At 33.7% G+C, this 26,609-nt stretch overlaps 1 pseudogene; it reads right to left on the bottom strand.

Moving 5' to 3' along the window:
• The window catches only part of LOC119530465, a 50,323-nt pseudogene extending 36,252 nt beyond the window's left edge, over positions 1 to 14,071 (bottom strand).
• Between the last annotated feature and the right edge of the window lie 12,538 nt (positions 14,072 to 26,609).

The following is a 26,609-nucleotide window of genomic DNA, read 5'->3' as shown; positions in this document are numbered from 1 at the left end:
TAATTGAGATATTTAAGTTCAAAGATGTATTAATCTACTTTCTTTCCCCCTAAATTGCCACTATCTTCACTATGATTTGATACATTAATTGAACTAAATTTTCCAGGTTCTTAGCTATAATTTAGGTGAAGTTAACACAATTTTTGGAAAATTTTTCCAGTCAACGGGTCTCTCTTCAAGATACTATCAAAAGCAATTTTTTCTTAGTAAAATAATCACAAACTTTGGATTTAACCCAAGATTCACCCAAATCTCATCTCATCTATTTACTAATTGAGTGAGTTTGATCAATTCAAAATACCCTGACCCTCAACTTTCTTATCTAAGGATAATTATTCTGAGAGTTAAAGAAAATATATGCAACCTGAGGTGTGGTAGAGAATCAATAATTGGGAGCTGTAATAATTTTTAATGCAGAGTTACTCAATTTTCTTCTTTATTCAAAATCATTGGTTTTCCGCTCCAAACTTTGGGATGACAACAATTGTTTTCTTGACAAAGCTAGGTGATGTGCACGATTGACATGCAGACAGTTCTTCGCACAGGAAGAGAAAGGGAGTTATGTGTGGATTAGAGAGTGTGCAATGCAGTTCTAAGAAGAAACAGATCACAAATGATCTGTATCTCCTCCAGGTTGGAGCACAACTCCAATTTATCTTAAAATAGAGTGGAAATTTAAAATGCTAAAAAAGACATTACTTTTACAAAGCAATACTTTTTTGAGAATCATCATAGCATAGAAAATAAATATTCAGATGCTGGAGTCAGGCTGCCTGAGTTCAAAGCTAAATCTTGCACTCCTTACTTTGGCTCCATAACTTTAAGCCACCAACTTAATGTTCTCTGCCTCCATTTTCTTATCTGTAAAGCAGATAAAAATAATGTGAGGAATAAATAGTTGCCATTATAATTTGTTATACTAATATTTTATTATATACTTGTTAACAATAGATGCTCAATAAATAAACTTCAGATATTATTATAAGATTTTACACTGTTTCTTTTCTTCTGTATATATTTCAGTCTGCTTCTTCCCAGTACCTTGTCTCCCAGCTAGTAATCAGGATATAAGAAAACTAAGATATTAGTGACTATAAAAACACATCTTCTGGTATATCGATTTTCAGTGTTCCTATAATTTATGCACAGAGAAATTACCATTTATTTTTGTTCAGTACCTATATTAGCATTAAATTTTTCCTCTCATAATAAAAATATATTACATAGATTTTTTTAAAAACAGGAGTAACACTATTCTATTCTGACTGTAATCTTGCAAAGTAGTCATATGTTCACTTCAAGTATACCAGATTTGAGAGTGAGATGAAGCAGCCATGAGAAGAGAAGTGTGCTGGGCAAGAGCCAGGACCTCCTCCTTGGCACTTGCTGCTGCCTTCTCATATCTTGTGCTACCAAATCACTGGGAGACCTTTCCTATCAGCCCTATACCTCCCACTGCCCAATGGGAATTTAGTTCCCATTGAAACATAATCTTGTGTATATAATGTGCAGAATCCTTTTTGCATTTAAGATTATGCATGTACTCAGCTTAATGGAAGATCCTAAAAAGTTATGTCTTCAACCAAATCCCTAGAAATTTTGAATATTAGTTTACATGGCAATAGACTAAACTGGTACCTTATACAGCAAGAATCTGATTAATGATCTCAAGAGGATGAGTGAGCTTACTCTGGATTATCTTGATGGGCCCTAAATCCAATGACGTGTGTCCTTATAAGATTGAGGGAGAGGAAAATTTGACAAAGAGAAGAGGAAAAGGCAATGTGACCATGCAGGCAGAGATTGGTGTGATTTTGCCACAAGTCAAAGAATGCTGACAGCAAGAAGCAGAAGCAAAGGACAGAGTGTTCTCTAGAATCTTCAGAGCTTTGATTCTGACTTCAGCCCTCCAGAATTGTGAGAGTATATATTTATGTTGTTTTAAGCCAAAGTTGTGGTAATTTGTTTTAGCAGTTACGGGAAATGAACACAATGAGTAATTGGATAATTGAAGAACTTTTATGTGCTAATATACTAATGAGAGAAATGTAACTGACAAAACTATCCATGTCTTTCCCAATAAGCTATGTTTAAAATTATTTGTTTGAGACAATAATCTTATATTCAGTATCAAAGTGTGTATTGTCAAAGTTGATGTATCAACTGGAAAAAGAGCATGTATCATGGCCTATTTGAATACATGGTTTATAGGTATTTGTGTATGTACATGTGAGTATCTGTGTATTTTAGGAGAGAAGAGAATGCACAGAGGGACACCACCTCAATTATGTAGCTACCATTTTAAGTGCAATTGTCTTGTCCACAGTATTTTCATTTTATTTAAAAAAAAGATGGTTAAACCACTCTGAGTGTTCATGGAATATTGAGGGTACAAAAAGAACTACAGTTGAACTTAGGGAAGCATTTCAATGACCACAGGATTATTGATTTTTTTTTATCACCTTCCAAACATTTTGGTACTGTCATGAATAAACAAGCACTTAGTATATAAACACCCACTTGCATTAGTGGCAAATATCCCAAGAGCTGTTAGGCATATGTACAAAGCTAGGTAAATAGACAGAGTATAATACCTTTACATGCTTAGAATCGTAACAGAAAATCCATTGGAAGGAAAATATTTAAAGGCACATTTACAGAAATACAAATTACAATACAGTATACATTAGCAAAACACTAGCTTAATTGAAATATTATGTGGCTTGCCGGGAAGCAATATCTTCAGGAAAAATGAAAGAGTGTAAAAGGAATATCCATCTTCCTGTTATTTTGAAAGGTTTTAGGGGGAATATAAATAGGTTTAGAAATGGAGAAAAGTGAGTATGTTGAAACAGAACAACATTTAGGCAAATGATTAAGGCAAAACACACAGACTACACTGTACAGATATACAGATTAATATATAAACATATATTTAAAAAATAATTCAAGTGATGATTTGAATAAATTATATAATTTTTTTTCTGTTTACCATGTGAAAAATCCACCATAGAGGAATCTATGCTAAGGAGATTTTGTTGCTGTTGTTTTTAATCTTAAAATTTCTTCCACATCTGTGCAATGGATGTAATCTTGGTAACAATGGAAATAGAATTTTTAATAAGGGAAAACATTCTGTAAATATCAAGAACTTACAACTCCTTTCCCAGCATTCATCTCAAGTGACACATTGATGCTACTAGGAAGTACTATTACACTTCCTTCTATGTGAGTCCCCATTTTGTCAAATAAATATTTCCTGCTTTTTATTCACTCAATTCTGCTGTTCCTTTCCTTTGATTTTCACTTTCAATTGTGACCTTTCCTCATGCTTCATGGGGAAAATAACAGCAATAAATATAGTTCTCCTTCACCTTCCCAGCACTGTGACTACACTATTTCTATCAACATTCCTGTCTGTGTATCTAAAGACTCCTATTTGACGGATGAATTATCCCTGTTTCTATCAAAGTTCCATATTTGGATCCTCCGTTTGTGCTCTGGGTCATCTTGTTTTCTTGCCTTCTCATGAACATCTTTTCTGCAAATTCTCTGTTCTTCATCCATGCCATTTATGTATCCCCCTCTACTAGATCATAAGAATACCCACTTGTTATAGTAGCTTATATTTTAGACATGGAAAAAAACATTGTTCTTAATACCCGCTTCCCAATTACACCCCTCATTTCTCTGCTTTCCTGCATGATAAAATGCCTAGAAAGAATTTTGGTATGTGAAAACATCCAGTTTTTGTCTCAACCCACTTAAATTAGACTTCTCTCCCCACATTTCTAATAAAATGTCTCTTAAATATCATTATTGGCCACCATGTGGCCTGATCCAATACTCACAAATTTGACTTCATCTTAATTACACTTTTGGAAATATTTAACACAGTTGTCAGTTCCATCTTCTTAAACACTTTCTTCTCTTTGATTTTATTTCAATGCACATCCAGTTTTTCATATTAATCCAGTGACTCCATCTCATCAGTCTTCTTTGCTAGCTCTTCTTTGTTTAAAAGACCTCTAATTTACTCTTTATAATTCTCCTTATGTTATTTAATTCATAGCTTTAAATAGCATGTATAATTTTATGTAAGCCATAATTATACTTCAGCCCCAAGCTCATATACCCAACCACTTACATAATATCTCAATGCAGGTAATCAATGAGAATGCAAAACTTAACAGGTCCAAAATAAACACTCGATATAAAATTATACAACCTTTTCTGTGTCCCTCTCGAAAATTGTACTCCATTTAGCCAGTTGCTTTAGCAGAAGACCTAGGAGTCATCCTTGATTCTTCCTTTTTAATCAATCCCCAAATCCCTTTGTAAAGATTCAAGAGGCTTAAAAGTTAAAAGTGCTCTCAAAACTCCACAGTGCATACTCAATAAGCCTTTTAGTGAATACAGAATTCAGGCATTAGAAGTATGAGGAACATCCAGGCACAAACTCTTCAAGCTGCTTCTTATTCACCCAAGGATTCATTTTTCCCCTGGATTAAACTGCCAAGATTAGTCTCTCAAATCTTGGTCTAAGGAGATTTCACTCAATGCAGGAGTTTCCAGCAGGGTCCTTTATACCTCTTTGGTCATACAGACAAGCCAGGATAACAGGTCAGTCAGATGAAGACCACTAACAAAAAATTCAGTCTTGGGTGCTCAAAAGGGAGTTTCAGACTATAAAAAGTTCATCATATATCTGTTTGAGTCCCTGCTTTCAAGCATTTTGGATAGATACCTAGAAGTGGGATTGCTGGCTGATACGGTAATTCTATTCTTAACTTTAGGAGGAACGAACAAACTGTTTTCCACAGTGGCTGCACTATTTTATATTCTCACTGACAATGAACAGATGCTCCTATTTCTCCACATTCTCTCCAATGCTTGATATATTCCATTTTTTTTAAAAAAAGTTAATTCATTCTAGTGGGTGTGAAATGGTATCTCATCATAGTTTTAATTTGAATTTCTTTAATGGCTAATGATGTTGAGCAAATTTTCATGTGCTGTTTTGGCCATTTGTATATCAACTTTGAGTAAATGTCTATTCAAGTCTTTTGCCCATTTTTAAACTTGTGTTTGTCTTTTTGTTGTTGATTTGCAGGATTTCTTTATATATTCTGTAGATAATACCCTTATTGGATATGTGGTTTCCAAATATTTTGTCCCATTCTCCAGGCTGATTTCTTTTGTTTTTACTTTCTTGATGAAGTCCTTTGATGCACAAAAATTTTTAATTGTTATGAAATCCCATTTATCTATTTTTTTTTCTTTTGTTGCTCATGGCTTTGCTGCAAAGTTTAAGAAACCACTGCCTAAGACAAAGTCCTGAAGATGCTTCCCTATGTTTCCTTCTATGATATTTGGTTTCTTATATTTATGCTTTTGATGCAGTTTTAGTTAATATGTGTATATCGTGTGAGGTAGGGGCCCAGTGTCATACTTTTGTGAACAAAGATCCAGTTTTCCCAGTACCATTCACTGAATAGACTGTTCTTTCCCAATGAATAAAGTTGGCACTCTTGTCAAAAATTAATTGGCCTTTTATGTGATGGTTTGTTTCTAAGCTTGCAATTCAATTCCATTGGTGTAGATGTCTGTCCTTGTGCCAGCACCATGCTTTGATTGCTGTAGCATTGTAATAAGTTTTAAATTCTAGAAGTGTGAGTCTTCTAATTTCATTGTTTTTCAAGATAGTTTTGGCTATTCAGTATGCCTTACCCTTCTATATAAATTTGATGATTTACTTTTCTATGTCTTCAAAGAAGGTATTTGCACACCAGTGTTCATAACAGCATTATTTGCAGTTGTCAAAAGACGGAAGCAACACAAGTGTCCATGAACTGATGAATAAACAAGATGTGTTATATATATATAAATTGGAATATTATTTAGCCATAACAAGGAATGTCATTTTGATACATGCTACAATGTGGATGAACATTGAGGATATCATATTGAGTATAATAAGCCAGAAGCAAAAGGATGAATAGTGTATGTTATCACTGATATGAAATAATTAGACTAAGCATATTCATATATTTAGAAATTAGGATACAGGTTACCAGGTGCCGGGGTAGGGGTAGGGAATGGGGAGTTAATACTAAACTGATACAGAGTTCCTGTTTGAGATGACGGAAAATTTTTGATAATGGATAGTGGTGATGGTAGCACAACATGGTAAATGTAATCCACACCATTGAATTTTGTATTTGAATGTGGCAAAAGGTGAAATTTTAGGTTGTACATACATTACTTGAATGAATTTTCTTAAAAAATATCATAGGACTATACAACACATTGAACCTAAATCTAAACTATGGACTATGAACTGCTATAGTTGATAGTATAATTATAATCATATTGTTTTATCGATTGTAACAAATGTAACTCACTAACGCAAAGCGTTAATAACAGGGAAACTGTTATTGTGGGTGGTGGGAATATGGGAGCTTTGTATTTCCTGCATGAGTTTTCTATAAACCTACAGCTTCTTGAATGAATGAATAAACAAACTGGAAAAAGGAACTTTACTGCAGAATTTGACCATCAATTCATAATTTTCCTGATGACCTATTATTGAAAGAAATGCAAGATAAAAATGTAGGATTGTTGAGTGATCTGGGAATTCTGACTGCAGAATTGCCTAACAAGTAATAAGTAATGATACTGAATTTTTTTCAAAAAATTAGTGCTCAAAAATACATGGGCAATAAAACTTGCCGAAAATCTATCATATGGATCAGTTTCTCTCTTATTTAAATCTACACATTATTATGATGACTGGGTTCAATCAGAAAATAATTGTGAATATAAAATGAAAAATGTAGAATGCAAGATGATATGTCACAACTACAATATACCATTCACATATATTTGTACATAGCAATGATAAGTACAACATGGATAAACATAATTTGCAAGTAAAGATAAATTATATCATAAATCATCCATTAGTTTTTTAATTAGATATTTTGGCCAAACATCACAACCTGACACACAGACATTGCTGGCGATTAGTATAAAGTTTTCTCATTCCATCTCTAAAATAACTCTCTCCTGCCTACCAACCCACAGAAAATTCTGTTGACTGTACCTATAAAATACTTCTCCATCTCACCCCGAAAGTCCTTGGTACAAAACACCATTAAATGTAAGTAATCTCAATAACCACTTAACTTGTTCCATTTTCACCCTTTCCTTCATATGTACCCCCTCATTCTCACATAGCAACAATTTAAAACTAAAAAAAAATAGTCTAATGTCTCCCTACTTTAGAAAGAAATCACCTCTCTAAGTACTTTATGAATACTGAAATGCTTAATTATTATAACAATTCAGTGAGGAAGGTAGTTTTATTGTTCTGATTTTAGCTATGAGTAAACTGGAACCACAGAGAAGTTCTGGAACTTGCCCCAAATCACCCATTGGAGCCAGGAGTTGATTCCAGGCAGTCTGTCTCTGAAGGTTATGCTATTAATCACTAAACTATGTTTTCTCTTTGTTATCTTATTATATTCATAAAATATACAGCTTTTCTGCATTCTTCATATCTTGTGGAGTAATTGGGAACACTAACCTGAATCCTTGAAAAAAAAGATGGATATTCTGCTTTCTTTTCTTACTGCTTAAATCTGTCTGCTGAATTTTATGTCTTAAGCAAGTCAGGTCTCGCAAGCATAGTATTATATGAATTTCACCTTTTATTAGAGAAATTGGAACTTCATTTTAAGTTGAATTCCCTTCAGAGGTAAATGATTGGATATGGTCTTGTATTTTTAAAAGATTATGCTACTTAAGTGCCACTCCTGCTCATCAAAATGAATAGGATATGGTTAAGCAGACACCCTGTCACAGTTAGAAAACATTATCATTTTTTTTACACACTTCTGAATCTCTAGTTTCATCACATCCAATTACTAGATTACATCTTGCCATGGAATCTTTCACTATTCTTGTCTTTGAACCTTCAGGAGAGGTGACAACCAAGATACTAATATTGTAAAAATCAGCCATGGAAGAAGGTGTAGAAAAGCTCAATAAGATTTTGAAATAAAATGATATATTCTTGAAACTTAGTGAGGCAAGATTTCTTAAAGCCTTTTTCTTTTTTTTTTTTTTTTACCCTTTAAAGTGTTCACATTGTGATTTAACCACATTATTACGAGGCGAGATATGGGAATCTCATTTCATACACTTCATTGTATTTTATATTAAAATTTGGGGATTCTGAGGCTTTCAATGCATAAAAATGTAGCAGAATTTACATCTTCTACTCTAATAATCAGCCATGTTATTATCTATTATCTTTTGCTGATTCCAAAGTCAGAAACAATACTTCTACCTAGGTCTCAAACTGAATTCAAATATGACAGAGAACAAATGAAATTTTGCACAATCTTACTTTAGCAGGTATAAAATAAATAGAACTTGACCATCAATTAACTGAATGTAATTTAATAGCATGAGCTACATTTTTCCCTAAAATGTTGACACATACTTCATTATGGCAAAATCTTTGTAGATATGCAAATATACAATACCCTGATAATAATTAGGATAAATCTTCCTATAAAAAAATACTCTTTCATTGTAAAATGCTCATTCATGGTAAAAGGTGGATAGTTTAAGTAATACTTTTCATTTGATTTGATTGATCAAAGCCATTGATTATCATTGTAGATGCAGAAAGCTCTACCTGCAAATAAATTCAATTCTGGTTTGTCAATGCTCAAGCATCTCTCGGAGTAGGATATGAATCTTAAAATAGGTTATTTGAATGGAAAGCAAACATTAACATAGTTAATTTTTGTCTCTTTATTTCTTTATGAAGAAAAAGTATTTAAGCACTATGCTATGATTTTTAGGTAATTTTAAAAGTTCATTCTAAAATTCTGCAGTAAAATGTAATTGGCAAACTACTTTGAAAAATAGCAACAATGCTATTTACATACATGACATCAAAACACCATAAATCAATCACAATTAAAATCTGAGGTATTGACTTAGTGATGTATAAATATATTAATGGAACACAATAGATAATCAAAAAATAAACTCACATAGGAAAATTGGTTTATGAATATTTGATATTACCAATATAGAAAACGAGAGACAATTTATCAAATCTATGCAGGCTATCTTGGTATTCATTTTGAAAAAAAAAAGTCTCTAACATTATACTTCAACTGAACTAAATGTATTTCTTATGTAAATGATTGAAAATACAAATATAATTATAGAAAATTCTGAAGGACTTCTTTTATCATTTTGAGTGATGCAGATCTTTTTAAGCAAGGAAAATATATCAGGATTCATAAAGGAAAGTCTTTACATATTTAAGCATATATATAAAATGAAATTTGACTAAAGCAAAAAATACTATATAGTAAAAGGCAAGTGGCAGCATAGAGAATAATATTTACCATGTATGTATCCAAAGATCAATTGCAAATTAATAAGAAAATAAAAGTATCCAGTAGAAAAATATACAAAATTTTATGAACAAAAATATGACACATATACATGAAACACAAATTGTTAGTTAACATATTAAAAGAGCTGTTTCACTAACCATTAGGGCTGTGAAACTTGGAAAAATAAAACTCCGCTCCCCTCCTCAGATTGGTAAACATCTAAAACGTTGTTAAAATATGGGGTTGGAGAATGTGTGTTGTAAAGGGCTCTCTCTTTCAATAGTATTGGGTTGTGTGTTGATTGTTAGTTTAATTTTTGGATGTAGACTTGTCCACTTTTGCCCCAAATTGTAGAAGTCTATTAACTCAAGCAAGCACTCTTCCTCTAGAAAAATTAGCACATGTGCATAAATGAAGATAGACTAACCATATAGTTTAGCACTGTACAATGTGATCTCATTCAAAATACCTGTGATTGTGTCTCAACCTATCTCTGTGTATATTAAATTCAGAGGAAAGTCTAAGTGCAGAAACTTAATAGAGATTATAAAAGTAGAAGGTGAGGGAACATTGGGTAAAAGCAAACTCTCTAATTGTTTAAAATGTAACTAATGTTCATAAACTTTCTTTAAGTTTGCAATTATACTTTAGTCCATCCAAGGAAATCCATGAATTTTCATTTGTGTACTAGTGTAAGCACTAGATTGCTCAGCATTTTACACTAAAAAAAAATAATCTATAAGTGTTTATATGTTAAGGACAAAATTGCAATCCTTATCACTCCCCATGAAATAGATTTTACTATTCAGATTTTACAAATGAGAAAATAAAGCCCAAAGAGACAAAGCATCATAAATAATGCCACACTACTGCTTATTGAGAATAATTTTTGTCTGGTTTTGAAGTGCACCTATTGACTGCACTTGATGTTATAAAACATAAAATCTAAAAATTAAAAATTCAGTTAATAAATTGCAGAAAACTAAAAATGTCAACAACTCATTTCAGAATAATGCCTTAGAAGCTCTTAAATTTTATTTATATACAATAGGCAATTTATTTAAGAATATATACAGTATGACATCAATTATACACACAAACACACACACACACACACACACACACACAGGAACTGGAGAACAAGGCACCTGAAAGCCTACACACAAAAGAACAGAGAGAGAAAAGAATGGAAAAATATGAGCAACACCTCCAGGAATTTAAGGACAAAACAAAAATCCAGAATGTACATGTCATTGGTGTCCCCAAAGGAGAAGAGAAGGGAAAAGGGGCAGAAGCCATAATAGCTATAATCAATGAAAATTTCCCATCTCTTATGAAAGACATAAAATTACGGATCCAAGAACTGCAGCGTACCCCAAACAGAATAAATCTGAATAGGCCCACACCAAGACACTTAACAATCAGATTAACAAACATCAAAGATAAAGAGAATCCTGAAAGCAGCAAGAGAAAAGTGACCCAACGCATAAAAGGAAGCTTGATAAGACTACATGTGGATTTCTCAATAGAAACCATGGAGGCAAGAAGGAAGTGGGGTGATATGTTTAAGATACTGAAAGAGAAAAGCCACCAACCAAGAATCCTATATCTGGCAGAACTGTCCCTCAAATATGAGGGAGAGCTTAAATATTCTTAGACAAACAGTCAATGACAGTTTGTGAACACGATACCTGCTCTACAGGAAACACTACAAGAAACACTGCAGACAGAAAGGAAAAGACAGGAGTGAGAGGTTTGGAACATAATTTTGGGAGATAGTAGCACAGCAATGTAAGTACACTGAACAAAGATCACTGTGAGAATGGTTGAAAGAGGCAGGTTGGGACCATGCGGGACACCAGAACAAAAGACTAAGGACAAAGACTGGGACTGTGGAACTCAGGGAAACCTAGGATCCTCAATGACTGTAATAAAAGGTACAAATATGTTTTTACATGAGGTAGAAGAAATGAATGTCAACATTGCAAGGTGTTAAAAGCAGGGTGGGATTGGGAGAAAAGTACAATCAATGAAAAATAGAGACTATAATTAACAGAAACATTGTATTACGCTTTCTTTGATATAACAAAGGCAATATACCAAAGCTAAATGCATATGGGGGGGGAGGGGGGAGGGGAAGGATATGGGGCTCTTGGCATTGGTGATATTGTCTGACTCTTCATCCTACTTTAGGTTAATGCTGTCTTTCCTTTTGTTGCTTTCTAGCTGTCATGTTTTTTGTTGTTGTTGTTGTTTTATTTCTCTCTCTCTTTTTCCTTTTTCTTTTCTTTCTCTGCCTTCTTTGACTCTTTTTCTTCGGGAAAGAAAAACAGATGTCCTTATATAGATAGGGGTGATGGTGCTGAATACATAAATACATTACTATACAGGGAACCAAAAATTGTTTACTTAGGATGGAATGTATGGTGTGTGAATAAAACTGTCTTAAAAGAAAGAGGTTGATGAAAAAAATCTTGAGGGCACTATATCGAGTGAAATAAGGCAGATACACAAAGGTAAATATTGCAGTATCTCACTGATATGAACTAATTATAATATGTAAGCTCATAGACATGAATATGTTATCAGGATACAGAATGAGGCTAAAGAATGGGGAGTGATTGCTTATTATGAGCAGAATGTTCAACTAGGGTGAACGTAAATGTTTGGAAATGGACAGAGGTGATGGTAGCATGTTGTGACAATAACTAACAGTGCTGAAAGATGTGTGAAGGTGGTGGAAAGGGTAAGCTCAGAGCCATGTATATCATCAGAAGGAAAGCTGGAGGTTAAAAGATGGGAATGTATAAAATAGTGAATCTTGTGGTGGACAATGTCCATGATTAACTATACAATTATTAGAAATCTCTCTCATGAACTACAACAAACGTATGCCCTTATAGCTAGAAGTTAATAATAGACGTATAGGAAAAAATATATATACATATTGCAAACTATGTACTACAGTTAGTAGTATTTTAACATTCTTTCATCAACAGTAACAAATGTACTATACCAAAACTATGAATCAATAATGGAGGGGGGTGGTTAGGGGTATGGGAGGATTTGAGTCTCCTTTTCTGTCTTTATTTCTTTTCTGGAGTAATAAAATTGTTCTAAAAATTGAAAAGAAAATTAATTGTGATGGATGCACAGCTGTATGATGGTATCATGGGCAATTGATTGTACACTTTGGATCTTTGGATAGTTGTATGGTATGTGAATAATCTCAATTATACACACACACACACACACACACACACACACACACACATAAACAAGTGGGAGTACTGTAGCAGACAACACCAATGATTCAGCTATGTTTCTTCAACTGCTCAGACTTTATCCCTTGAAGCCAGTTGTCCATGAGGTATCAATGTGCAATGACCCATCTGGGGGACACTCCAAGGACTCCACTCCTGTCAGCCATCTCCTTGGGCACAGACTCTGAACTGATAGTCAGCATTTGGGTCTATGTGCAATACTATGAAATCAGTTTCAGAGCCTACATATATGTCCTCAAAATGATTGGACGTACTTTTATGGAACTGAAGCCTGTAATCCTGGGTTGCAAAGTCATCATCAACCTTACACCAACCTTACACCATCCTACTGTGATGCCTCCAGGTTTCTCTATTAGTTCTTCTATCTGTTCTGGTGGGTGAGATGCTATCCTTCCATGGTTTAAAATGTGATCATTATGCTAAGAATTGAGTCATCCAGCTGTACAAATTCTCAAGATGCATCAACCAACCAGTAAAGGCACTTCTGGTAAGCTGTCCAAGTGAATGTGAGGGGCCTTTTTTGGCAAAGTGCCACAGTTTCTCATTTTATTCTCATGTGCCACCAAGAATGGTGATCTCACCTTTACAGCCTAAGTCCTTGGTAATGTTAACTCCATGCTCTGAGTTTCTGGCAGTCATCTGGTGGCATAATGGTCTCCTTCCCAGTGGTGTCTACTTCTTGCAAAAGGGTCACCAGTTGCTCATCCAGAAGTTTCCCAAGTGTTCCCTTTAAATCATTAAAATGCTGTTTGAGGACAAAAAAATAAAAAAAAAATAAAAAGACTAATGAGTCTGCCCCAATAAGATTGCATGAAAATTCACGGCTTTCATGGGAGATATAATAGATTCAAACCAGCACACATTTGGAGCCAGAAACAATGAAACCTGAAAGAGAAGGAAGAGACCAGCAGATGACACCATGTGCCTTGCTACGTGACAGAGAAGCTGAGGATGCCAGCAGTCCATCTTTGAGAAGAAAGCATCAGCTTGTTGATGATTTTTTTTTCCATTAAAAGTAAACTTATTGTTTGCTTTTAAAACAATTGTGCAATATGGACTGCTCAATATATATATATATATATATTTTAATCTTGTTTGTTGTTCATCTCTTCTCAGGCTTCAGTTGGCAAGGCTGAACATGTTTCCCAAGTCCTTCAGCATTCCCTTCTTGTCTTTCATTTTATCCTTTTTTTCTCTCTCTTCTTCTATTTTCTAGTTTTTATCCTTTTTCCTATAAGTCTTACCTTTCTCTTGGTTTCCATTCATTTGTCTCTCTGGAGAGTGGGAAGGCTGGTCACTGGTTGTGGATACAGACTCTCTCCCTGATCTTGAACTTTCTTCATCTTCCTCCACCGTCTCCATACCTTCATCACCATCATCTATTGCTGGTTTATCCTAAGTCTTGTCAATTGCAGCTCTGAAGCTCTCATTGCAACCTCTTCCACTGATTATCCATGATTGTAGGCAAAAGAAAGGAATATCCCCATTTGGGGTCACATCAGCCACTGTTGCTTGCAGACTCTCTACTGAGCTGGACACTTCAAGTCCAGGAAAGTCCCCACATCTCTGCTGGGAACACCTGCTTTCTGGTCATCCACTGTATAGAGTTTAGTCTTGCCGGATATACATGCTGTGATTTGGACTTTCTTTTATTCGTAAACCGTGTGTGAATAATTTCCCATTGTTAAAAGCCAACCCATTTCTGGTTTACTGCATTGTGGCAGCCAAGGGACTAAAATAATAAGTACTTATTTTCTCCTTGATTATTTTGGGCTTCATTATTAAATTCCATTTATTTCAGTGTCCTCTGCTTTTAGAGGACACTCAGGTAGCTGCTGACTTGTACTTTTTATACCCAACCTTTCTTTTCTTTTTTTTTTTTTTTATATTACTCCCTCAAGGAAGTGCTCAAAATGTATAAACTCTTTTATGTTTCATCTATTTTTGTGTCTGTAAACTGTATTGTGTTTTCACATTCTACCCTTCTCATTATGCCTCCATGCCAGAATACTAAACACATTGAGCAAGCCAACATTTGGTATTTCTGAACCAGTGGTTAAGAGGTTGTTAGTGCTTATAGTGTGCAATTCAGTCTCACTTCTTTGGAGTTTCCCTTTATGGCAAACTGACTCTTACCTGCGTTTCAAGTAACTAATATTCACTTCGAATCCATTATGTTAGTTGTGTGCTGTATATTGCTTTTTCCTGCTGGGATAAAACTGATGCATAGTGACCATATTGTTAAATTGTTGTGGTCATTCAGAGGTTTCAAGGGTTGGTATTACATGCAATTTTTAAAGGTAGCTGGCTTTATGATTATGTCTAAATCTCTGTGTTTATAAATTCTTTCATTACAAAGAAGTTCTGGATATTCTTATTGAAATATAAATCTTCAATTTTTAAAATCGCCTATCTCTTAGGTGTATTTATTACTTTTGGTTACAGAAAAAGCTTCAATAGATAAGAATTTGAAGTCCACTGATTGACATAATCTATTTTGCAATGCATTTGAATTAGTTATTAACTAAATTATCTCTTAATGAAGGAAATTTGAAACATAGCATGACTACAGCAGAAGGAAAATTACATGCATGCAGAGTACTTATTAGCCAATCTAAAGAAATTTTCTATTATCTTTCTTTCCCTTCTGGCATTGTCCTTACTGTTTTCATTCTTTCAAATGCACTCAGAAACAAATTCATTCACACTCACTCAAAGGCATAGAGAAGCAATGCATTTTAACCAGAGACTACACACACACATACACACACACACATACACACACACACACGCGACTTGCTCTTTAAAGATCTAGCCATCTAAATTAAGGCCTAATCATGCAAAGATTCCAAAATATCATATTAGATATATCAAAGCATATCAAATTGAACTATCAGAATTCTGGTTTTTAATTAAATGATTTTGTTAATTGATACAAGATCACCTATCCTATTGTATGTAAGTAAAAGCTTCAGGCTTTGCCTATTATTCCTTTCCCTCAGTGAAGCCCATTTTTAAATATAATTCAGCTACTCCTATTATAAGATGGTGAAATGAGAGGACCTTGTGTTTCAGCTCTGACCCTGCTATGATATTTTGGAACATTATGTTGGGTTTTAAGGTTGGCTGAGCCCCAGTTACTCCTTTCACTAGATTGGATTAATAACATCTTCTTTGCTGGGTTTTTGAGAAGAGAAAAACACTGTATGATATAACAAGATATAGGATTATGGCATATAAAACAAAGTTGATTTTCTTGCTCTAGTTTTATATTCATTTAACTTTGAACTGTAAGATGTCCACTCCATGTATATGGATTGGTTGAAGAATAAAGTATGAAATCGAAATTTGGATGCTTTAGGGGACTGTACTACATTAATATTAGTTTAGGGATATACATATTCATTTCCTCAAAAATATATTGAGTATTGAGTATGGATCACACACTGCTAAGAGCTGTAAATATAAGATAGACACAATCCTTTTCTAATTTCATCTACCATGAAAACAAATTCCAGCTCAAGACTTTGAAGATAACTGTTATTTCAACATTGTTGTGATGAATAATATACTCTAATTTACATTATCATTTTATGTAAATGATTTTATATATAAAAACTATTAGAAACTAATGAGTCTATATTTAGACATGAAAAGTTTATTTAAAATAGAATATATAATGTGTTTAATTTTCTTTGCAACAGTTTCAGAAAGCAAAATGGTAACAATTTAAAACAACATCAACAATACCTATCTGTTATTTTTGGCATAGAAATAGATAAGTAGGCATTTACCAAACTGATTGATCTAATATAGACCAAGAAATTACAAATATCATAAAGATACAAGACAATGTTATCTGTATCATTTTAAGATATCAAATTGATTAAAAATACTCCATTCATGCAGCATCTGATATCTGTGAAGCCCTTCAGCTGGAGATGGGGTGCAATAATAGAATATCAGTTGCATGCATTCAATACTTCTTCAAACATACAGACACAATATTAAAATGCACACACATTTACCTGATCCTGAATTAAAAATTTAAATGGAATAAACTCTAACAAATATGTTTTCTATTAGATTTTCTGACAGAATTGAAGTTTTATTTTATTGAATGAGTCAGTGATTAAAGATTAACTTAGCATTTATGGCATTTAAAGTTTTATATAGTATTTTTAACACATTAATCCGGGAAACATACGTAGACACGTACACACATGCATGCACGCAAACACATTTGCAATGTTCCCTAGTTAGGTGTCTTGAACGTTGTTTGATATATTTCTGTTCCAAACATAATGCTTCTTCATTTTGAATGATTTTTGTATTTACAGCCAGAACAGTTATTCTGTTTGCTTTTTGGTAGCCATATACAAAGATAGCTCTGACTGCCTAAAGATGTCATTAATGTTCATTGGATCTGTCTTTCTGAGGATGTACATGAATCCACTGCCACAACAACCCAACATTGGATTAATAGAATTAATAGTGTATGGGCTACTATCTATGGATTAGTAACAATCTTTTCTATTATTGTGATGCTGATATATTTTGGAACATGTATCAGAGACATTGCTTTTATCAACTGTCACATGCAAGAAGGTTGGAAGGTTGGACGGTGGAGATTGAGAGGTGAAGGGAGAGAGTGTTTAAGATCTTTTGTGTATGCTTAAAAAGCATGAGTTTATAGCAACTAAACCAAGGAATTTTGATTTAACAAAATCTAGACCTTCCTTCACATTATTGGTTTAAAACATACACATAATTTTGAAAAAAAAAAAAAAAAACTTTAACATCCTTGATCTAGCTGACTCAATATAGTTCTTAAAATTTCTTCTTATATATTATTTTTATTTTAATTGCACCAAACCAATGTCATTCAAGCTGCCATCAGTATTCATAACACAGCATAAGAAAAAAATCCTTTTGCTATTATATAACTCTCAGCGAATAAAACAAATAATCAAGTTACTGTTAACTATGACTAGCCCATTCTGGTACCATTTTATCTACTATAGGAATCATATCTATATTTCTCTATATAGAGAGATTTTCATCAGGATTTGTTTAACTTATGCTTAATGTTTGGATAAGTTTAGAACTTCGATTGTATATATCTGCATGGAAATTTGGGTAGCAGTAAAGTGTAAAAGTCAAAATGCAAAAGGCCATTGAGGAGATGACTTTATTTGGGCTGTTTCAATAGGAAGAATGTCCATTAACAAAGAATGTCTTCAAGAAAATGAAGGTGGCCTGGGGTTTTATAGGGACAGGTAAATAAAAGAGTTTTCATCAAGTCTAATAAGAGTCATGAGGAAGAATAAAAACAGGTTTTTTTTTTTTTCCTAAGTCATTAAAGAAAGGTAAAAGTGGATCTTATCCTGGAATGTGGTAGAGCAGGATGATCCTTTGCAGTAATCTGTTTCTCAGATCACAAGAGGGTGGGAGGATTTCTCAACTATGATTCTTTCAGGGAGCACAGGGCTCAGATAAAACAACATTGATAATGTCTCCTTTTATCAAGACAAATAAATACCATTCATTCCTAACAACTCAGAAGCAATCATAAACAATTGTGGGGTGAAGTAGAATCTAAGAAATAGTTACTGGAATATTCATTTTGGCTTTGTTTCTGTAAAACAGTTGAACCATCAATTGAGAGATGGTGGCAAAGGTTAGTTTTTATTTGTTTTGTGCATGTGTGTGATTCTGTGTGTGTCTCCTGAGAGCTGGAATCTTTAAAGAGGAACGATCAAAATGAAAAAGAGTTATATTAATGTAAGATGCTGTACTAAAATACAAAGCCAGAGTGAACTCAAAGTATCAGTCCAGGAGATGCTGTGCGGTTCTATAGAGAAAAATCTTTCAGTTATGTAGCATTGTTCTTTGTGCCTATAAACCCACTCAAGTTAGGCTGTCATTGTTTTTGATGATGTTGTCAACAGTCTTGCATATCTCTTATATAATGGTATGTATGAACCAATCACTTCATCAGACTTCCTTGGTGATCCAGACAGCAGCTTGTCAATGGAGAAATCCAGCCCCCATCTCATGCATGGTCTGTTGAAGTGGTGAGTTCTCTTCTACCAACCAAGTCATTTGGCTTCAGTTCACAGAATTTCTTCAGATCTGGGGGATGTGGAGAAGAGCCACTGCATGGCAACTTAGAATCCCAATAGGGTTTTTGGCTGTCAGGTTTTAGTTCTAAGTGATGATAGGTCAATCAGAAGGGAGAAAAATTGGCAAAATTAGATTGTAGAGTTGTAGTCAGTTACTGAAGAAAACTGGAAAAATTGAAAATTCAGTGAGGATTGACAATATGGCAATAGAGTTCTTTGAATTATCAAAACTTATTTTTCCCAGGGGAGGGAGGAGAAGTCAACTAAATCCTCATCAGACAAGACACAGTTTGCATATTCATAAGTTACCTATAATTTACAAAGGCATACAAACTAGCTCAAAAGGATGAACAGGGTTAGAATCTGATCATCAGAAAAATGTGCTATAAAAGATGCACAGTTTTCCATTTAAACACAAAGTATCTCTCTATAGTTAACCTCCTTTTTGATCAAAGAAGTGTATTCTTGATCACAAAATAATGCTGGTCTCATTAGATTTGGTCTGTTTATTTACATAAATTATCAAGAAAGATAATTTTTTCCCATTTAGTTTGTTCCAGTTTGCTAAAGCTGTTGTTATGCAAAATACCAGAACTGGATTGACTTTTATAAAGGGGATTTATTAGATTACAGATATACAGCTCTAAGGCAATTAAAGTGTCCAAGCTAAGGCATCAACAAGAGGATACATTTAATGAAGAAAGACTTGTGGCATCTGGAGCACCTCTGTCAGCTGGGAAGGCACGTGACTGGTGTCTGCTGATCCTTTGCTCCTGGGTTCAGAATTCAAAATGGCTTTCTCCAAAATGTCTCTGGGCTTCTGTCTCTCTTAGCTTCTCTCTCTCAGCATCTGTTCATCCTTATCCATTCTCCCAGGGCATTTCTTTCTAAAACCTGGGGGTCCTCTCTTAGCTTCTCCAGAGCAAACTCTGGGCTTCATTTCTTAGCTTAGCATCTCCAAAATTCTTTCTATCTGAATGTGAAAGTGTATTTAAATGTCTAGGTCTATATAGGCTCTTAGCTTTTCCTGGGGGCAAACCCTGGACTACATATCTTAGCTTCTCTCCAATATGTCTCTTTCAGCTTCTCTGAGCTCCTTCTTTCTGTGAAGTCTCTTATAGGACTCCAGTGATCTAATTAAGACCCACCTGAAATGGGCAGAGTCACACCTCCACGGAAATGAACTAATTAAGAGGCCTCTCCTGCAGTTGGGTGGGTCACATCTCTATGGAAACAAACTAATCAAAAGGTTCCACCCAACAAGATTGGATTAAAAGATCATGGCTCTTCTGGGGTCCAAAACAGTTTAAAACTGGTACATAGATATTCTTAAGTTTGTTCTGTTGAAAGTTTTTATAAGGAATCTCAAACTGGACTTTTATGAGCTTCTTGAGGCTAGAAAGCCAGGCCAAAACCTTTCCTCTGGTTTTGTAGGTACCTCTAGTGCTTACATATTTAGGCAACTGTTTCTCTTCTCAATTATCCTGTAGTATCTTGTTTCCTGAGTTTGCAAAAATGTGACCACTCCTTACTCACATGGAAGGCTGAGACACCTGTAAGTCAGGAACCAGGTCAATTCTTCCAAGAGAGGTTTGTAAACATTGGTTCCCTAAAGTCGGTTTAGTTTCTTCAAAGTGTCTTGTCATGTATGATTTTTTGAGTACTATTCTCAAATAGGACATTCCTGACAAGAACTTGGTCATAAAAACAATGTTTTCAACAATTATGTCTTGCTTAAAAAAAGGAAATATTCTTTTTGAATTTAGATAAATATTTATATTTCCATGAATAGAAGAATATTGAATAAAAGTCTCCAAAGATCTGGAGGGTCAGGCAGGGAAAAAAACTGCAAATGCTTCATTTCTGTTTAAGAAAGCGTTGTCTATTAAAATGTTATGAGTTATAGATAGCTTAAGAGAAAAGAGCAAAGGCTTTCTTATATCTAGAAAATAGAATATTAAATAGAATATTTAATAGAATATTAAAGCAAGTACAGTATTCTAAAAAAAAAACATAATCACACCTCCTCAGTTTATTCAGTCTTATGTGATTAACACTTGCTGTACTTGATCTTGAGTTAGCAGTCTCATGAACTCAACTGCTTTTCAGCTAGCATTCTGGAAATCCTGACTCAGCCCACTGCTATGTTCTCAAAGTTGTTTTAATAAAACTCGCAGAAAATTGTCCTCAACAATGCCTGGCATAATCCTTTTCCGTGGGGCTCCGAGGCAGCCCTTCCTTGTTGAAGACAACACACTCTGGATTGCAGTTTCTTTCAGGGAAGCATTGGAAGAAAGCAAAAAAACTATCTGTAGGTGACAAAAAACTTAAATGGCTGTGGTTAACTGATTACTGCTATTTTCTAAAGTAAAATATCTGATCAGCATTCATATAAAATCATACAACTAATAGGGAAATTTGCTTGTTTCTGTGGCATGCAAACAAGATAAGAAGATCAACTAAATTTTTTTAGACAAGATATCTATATATAATGATTGATCCTATTTTCAAAGAAGTGTTAACATTGCTTCTAATTTTTAAAAATGGAAGAACATAATTTTAGAGAGAAAAAATTATTTCAATATTTCATGTAATAATCATGAGGCATATTATAGCATGAATACAACTAACATTTAGCTAAAATATACCAAGATTGTATCAAGAATATCGATTACAGAGATTAAGTAAATCTGGAATAGGATCTAAACATTTATATATTAATAACATTTTACTTATACAAATTTAACCTGTGTAAGGCTAAATATTTCTACCAACTTAACAACCCTTCCCATGCAATCATCACAATTAATATATCAAATAAAATAAATTATTTCTACCACCTTTCTTTGGGCAAGCCAAAGATCAAATTCCTTGTGATTTTTTCAGGAGCTCTCTGAAAATCTCCAACACAGGTGCAAATGATATAATTTAGGTAAGCAAAATATCAAAAGTTTTCAGAAGATTTGAATACTTGGTTAAGAGAGGATCATGCGTCACTGTTACCTGTGTTTCTTAAATAATTAGGGTCATAATAAAGTCAATATAAACCGTAAACAGTTATTAAGGCATAAAATCTTTATTAGGCATATTACACAGAAGGTAAAGAATAACATTTTAAGACCTCTTACTAAGAGCAGACCAAAAATCCAAGAAAATATAAGTGGAAGTACTATTTGGAAAATCTTGTTAAAGAACCTGTCAAACTTAGCCAGCTTTGATCAAAGAAACAAAATTATATTTCTGCAAACCTCTACAACTTTCTATACTCATTCAGATCCTACATTTTATTCTTTATTATTCTGGGACAATCAGCCATTTTACTTTAGGAAAAAACAACTATTCACTTTCCCTTAAGGAAAATAAATACCTTATAGTACAACTTCTCAAAGTGGCAAAAATGAACACATTCACTGACAGATTCGAATATGCAGCCTCCCTGTCACATATAAAATAAATAGAAGTAAAGGTACATAAACTCAAAATTATGTTTTATAGTTAATACTTCATTATCATATCTTACTTAGAAATGATCTGGGTATCTAATGAATATCCATTAATTAACCCAATTTAGAATCAGTTCGAAATTTTAAGTTTCCTAAGGATCTTGGAAAATATCTTCAAGCTGACATATTACAAAACATAATTACTGCTGGAATAAAGTTTTTCATAGTAATGATTCAATTTTCTTAAATATGAATTTATATTTTTCATAATCTTGAACACTAAATGGTAATGCTTCTATCTTATTCAACCAATAAAACTGTATAAGTTTAAGAAGAATATTAAAATATACACTTACATACTTAATACCAATAACTTAGAGAAACATAGCCATTTTTAAACCAAAATTATTCAATCAGCATTTTTTGACAAAAATTTACCAAAATTGTGTGCACTTTAATTCCTAAAATGTTTCTAAGTAGTAAGATATTTTCAGGATACTTTTTAAAGTCTAGCACATTGAAGGAACTAGTCATTTCATTTCTGGCTATTTTAGAAAAATTCATTTACATGAGCACTTTTTACATCTAAGCCAGTCAGAATAGAGCTCCTTTAAGATATTTTATAATCTAATTTGGTAACACCATCCAGAGGTAGAAAAATGTTGCATACTCACACAATGGAGAGGTAAAGGTCTTTCTTAATTACAGAGATATAAATAGACAAAAAACATAGAGAGACTGTGGGGGAGAGCTCACAGCTTTAATTTAAAAATTTCAGCCATTGTTCAACCATAAACTCAGAAATACAAAGTAGAAGATACCAGAAAACCCTGTCATTTACACAATGAAGACACAGTCTGTATAAAATTTTACTCTGTTTACAGAGATCACCAACTGATTATAACTTGAAATCAAAAGACTTTGGCGCAAAATTGTGCCTAGGAGTCCCTGCAGAGACCTTCTTTGTTGCTCAAATGTGGCCTCCCCCCTCTCTAACCACACTCAGCAGGTGAACTCACTGCCCCCCCCACCCCACCCCACGTGGGACATTACACCAAGGATGTAAATCCCCCTGGCAACACAGAATACAACTCCTGGACATGAGCCGGGACTCAGCACTGTGGGATTGAGAGGATCTTCTTGACCAGAAGAGGGAAGAGAGATGAAACAAAATAAGGTTCCAGTACTGATATATTTCGAATGGAGTCAAGAGGTCACTCTGGAGGGTATTCTTATGTTCAATATAGATATCACTTTTTAGTTTTTAGTGTGTTGAAATGGCTAGAGGGAAATACCTGAATCTGCCAAACTGCAACCCAGTGATCTTGATTCTTGAAGACAATTGTATAACTATGTAGCTTGCACAGTGTGACTGTGTGATTGTGAAAACCTTGTGGTTCATACTCCTTTTATCCAGTGTATACACAGATGAGTGAAAAAATAGGGACAAAAGTTGAATGAAGAATAGGGTGGGATGGAAAGTGTTGGGTGTTCTTTTTGCTTTTATCTTGGAGTAAGGAAAAGGTTCAAAAATTGATTCTGGTGATGAATGCACAAATGTAGGATGGTGCTGTGAATAATTGTACACTGTGGATGACTGAAGGATGTGTGAATATATCTCAATTAACCTGTGTTAAAATGTAAATGAACAATTGGGGGAGGGGAATGGGATATTTTGGATTTGCTTTTTTAGTTTAATTTTTATTTTATTTCTTGAAGTAATGAAATTATCAAAGTTTGATTGTGGTGATGAATGCACAACTATATGATGATACTTTGAAAAAATGATTATACATGTTGAATGATTGTATGTTATGTGATTATATCTCAATAAAATTGCATTAAAAATAAATTGGCACTAAAAATCAAGCAAGTCTTCTAAAAGAATCAAAATCAAATATTTACTGGGCTACTGCCCCAAATATAGGATAAGGAACTTGATTCACAGGTAGGTTCCCAGATCTACAGTCAAAGGGATTTATGAAGCCTCTTTTCCTGGGGGAGAGTGGAGGGGCAGGGTGTGTAAAGGGTGGATCTAAAAAGCAAGGTCTAATATCAACTCAGCCATAACGTCAAACTGTGAGATTAACATGTTGGACAAATAAGGTCATCTCAGAGGAAAGGATGAGGGCCTATAGATTTGTGGAGTCACATAAACAAAGGAGTCATTAGTGATTCTTATGGGAGTCATGAATAAGAATGAAAATGGGTCTTATCTCTGAACATGTGAGAGCATGTTTCATCAATGGTAAAAAGATGGGGAGATTTTCAAACTTTGCCACTTTCTGGGACCACAAGGGCCCAGGAAATTCTCAGCCTTGGATAAATGGAAAAAAAAAAAAAAAAAAAAAAAAAGTTTCTGTGAAAAACTGAAGAAGAATGAAATAATTTTTTTAATTTTTAACTTTGAGGGAAATGATAATTTTTTTAAAAGAAATTCCAAATTAGGCTTGCATACCAATAAATACCAATGGAAAGCCTTACTGGTTTGAAAAGAAATATATGATCACTATTTCATACATATTTTTGCTTTGATTTATTCATATTTTTTAAATATACGTTTTCTTTATTATAGAAGTTTTGGGTTTTCAGAACAATTATGCATAAAATACAGGATTTCAGTATACCACCATACCATCAACATACTGCATTTGTTTGGTACATTTATTTCAATTGATGATTTCACATTTTTGTAATTCTTCTATGGACTTCATAAAGTCCATGGTTAAACTTAGGGTTCACAGCTTGTGTGGTGTAGTTCAATGGATTTTTTTTGAATGTTTATTCTGTTACTATGTATACAATCTAACATTTCCCCTTTTAATCATATTCAGATATACATTTCAATGTTGTTAACTGTGTTCACAATATTGTGCTATCTTCACCACATCCATCACCAAAACTTTTCTAACATTCCAAAGAGTAACCCTGTACATTTTAAGTCAGTGAGAACAAAAAATATTTGTCCTTTTGGGGCAGACTTATTTCACACAAAAGGATGCTTTCAAGGTCCAAACATACTGTTGCATGTATCAGGACTGCATTACTTTTAATGTCTGAATAATGTAAACCACATTTTATTCATCCTTTCTTCTGTTGATGGACACTGGATTGCTTCCATCTTTGGGCAATTATGAATATTGCAGCTATGAAAATTGATGTGCAAATATTTGTTCAAGCCCATGCTTTTAGTTCTTTTGGGTATGTACCTAGTAGTGGGATTGCTGGGTCACATGGTATTTCTATACTTAGCTTTCTGAGGAATCACCAAACTCTCTTGCACAGCCCCTGCACCACATTGCCACCTGCAGATGGCAGACTATTTCTCCACATTCTCTCCAACATTTGTATTTTCCTTTTATTTTTTTTTTAAATAGCACCCATTATCACGGGTGTGAAACAATATCACATTCTGGTTTTGATTTATATGTCCCTGATGGCTAATAATGTTGCACATTTTTTCATGTGATTTTTGGTCATTTGTATATCTTGTTTGGGAAGATGTCTATTCAAATCTTTTGCCCATTTTTTAACTGGGTGATTTGTTTTTTGTTGTTAAGTTTAAGGATTACTTTATATATTCTGTATGTTAAACCCATATTGGATATGTGTTTTCAAAAAAAAAAATGTCCCATTATGTAGGTGTCATTTTACTTTTTAAAGAACCAAATTTTTGTTTTGTTGATTCTCTCTATTGTTCTATTGTTCTATTTCATTTATGTTCACTCTAATCTTTATTTCCTTCCTTCTGCTCACTATGGATTTAATTTTCTCTTCTTTTTCTAGTTTTTTTCCCGTTTTGAGGTCAAGTCTATGATTTGAATTCTCTCTTCTTTCTAAAGAAACATTTAGAGGTATAAATTTCCCTCTCAGCACTGCTTTCACTACATCACATAAGTTTTGGTGTATTGTGTTTTCATTTTCATTCACCTTAAAAATATTTCTCAATTACATCTGATTTCCTCTTTAACCATTAATTTGTTTGAGTGTGTTATTTAATTTCCATATATTTGTGGATTTTTCCATTTCTCCCTCTAGTATTGGTTTCTAGTTTGATTCCATTGTGGTCAGAGAATATACATTATATGAGTTGAATATTTTTTTAATTTATTGAGACTTGTTTTGTGACCCAAAATATGATCTTTCCTGGAGAATGAACCATGTGTATTCAAGAAGAATGTGTATTCTGTTTTTGTTGAGTGAAGTATTCTATATATTTCTGGTAAGTCTGTTTGGTTTTGGGTATCATTCAAGTCCTATTGATCTTCTAACTAGATGTTCTATCCATTTTTGCCAGTGATGTATTAGAGTTCATTACTATTAATGCGGAAA

This window comes from Choloepus didactylus, chromosome 3 (assembly GCF_015220235.1).
Source record: "Choloepus didactylus isolate mChoDid1 chromosome 3, mChoDid1.pri, whole genome shotgun sequence".
NCBI classification, from domain to species: Eukaryota; Metazoa; Chordata; class Mammalia; order Pilosa; family Megalonychidae; genus Choloepus; species Choloepus didactylus.
Note: the sequence above shows the minus strand (reverse complement) of the source record. Positions and strands in the feature narration are given on the sequence as shown.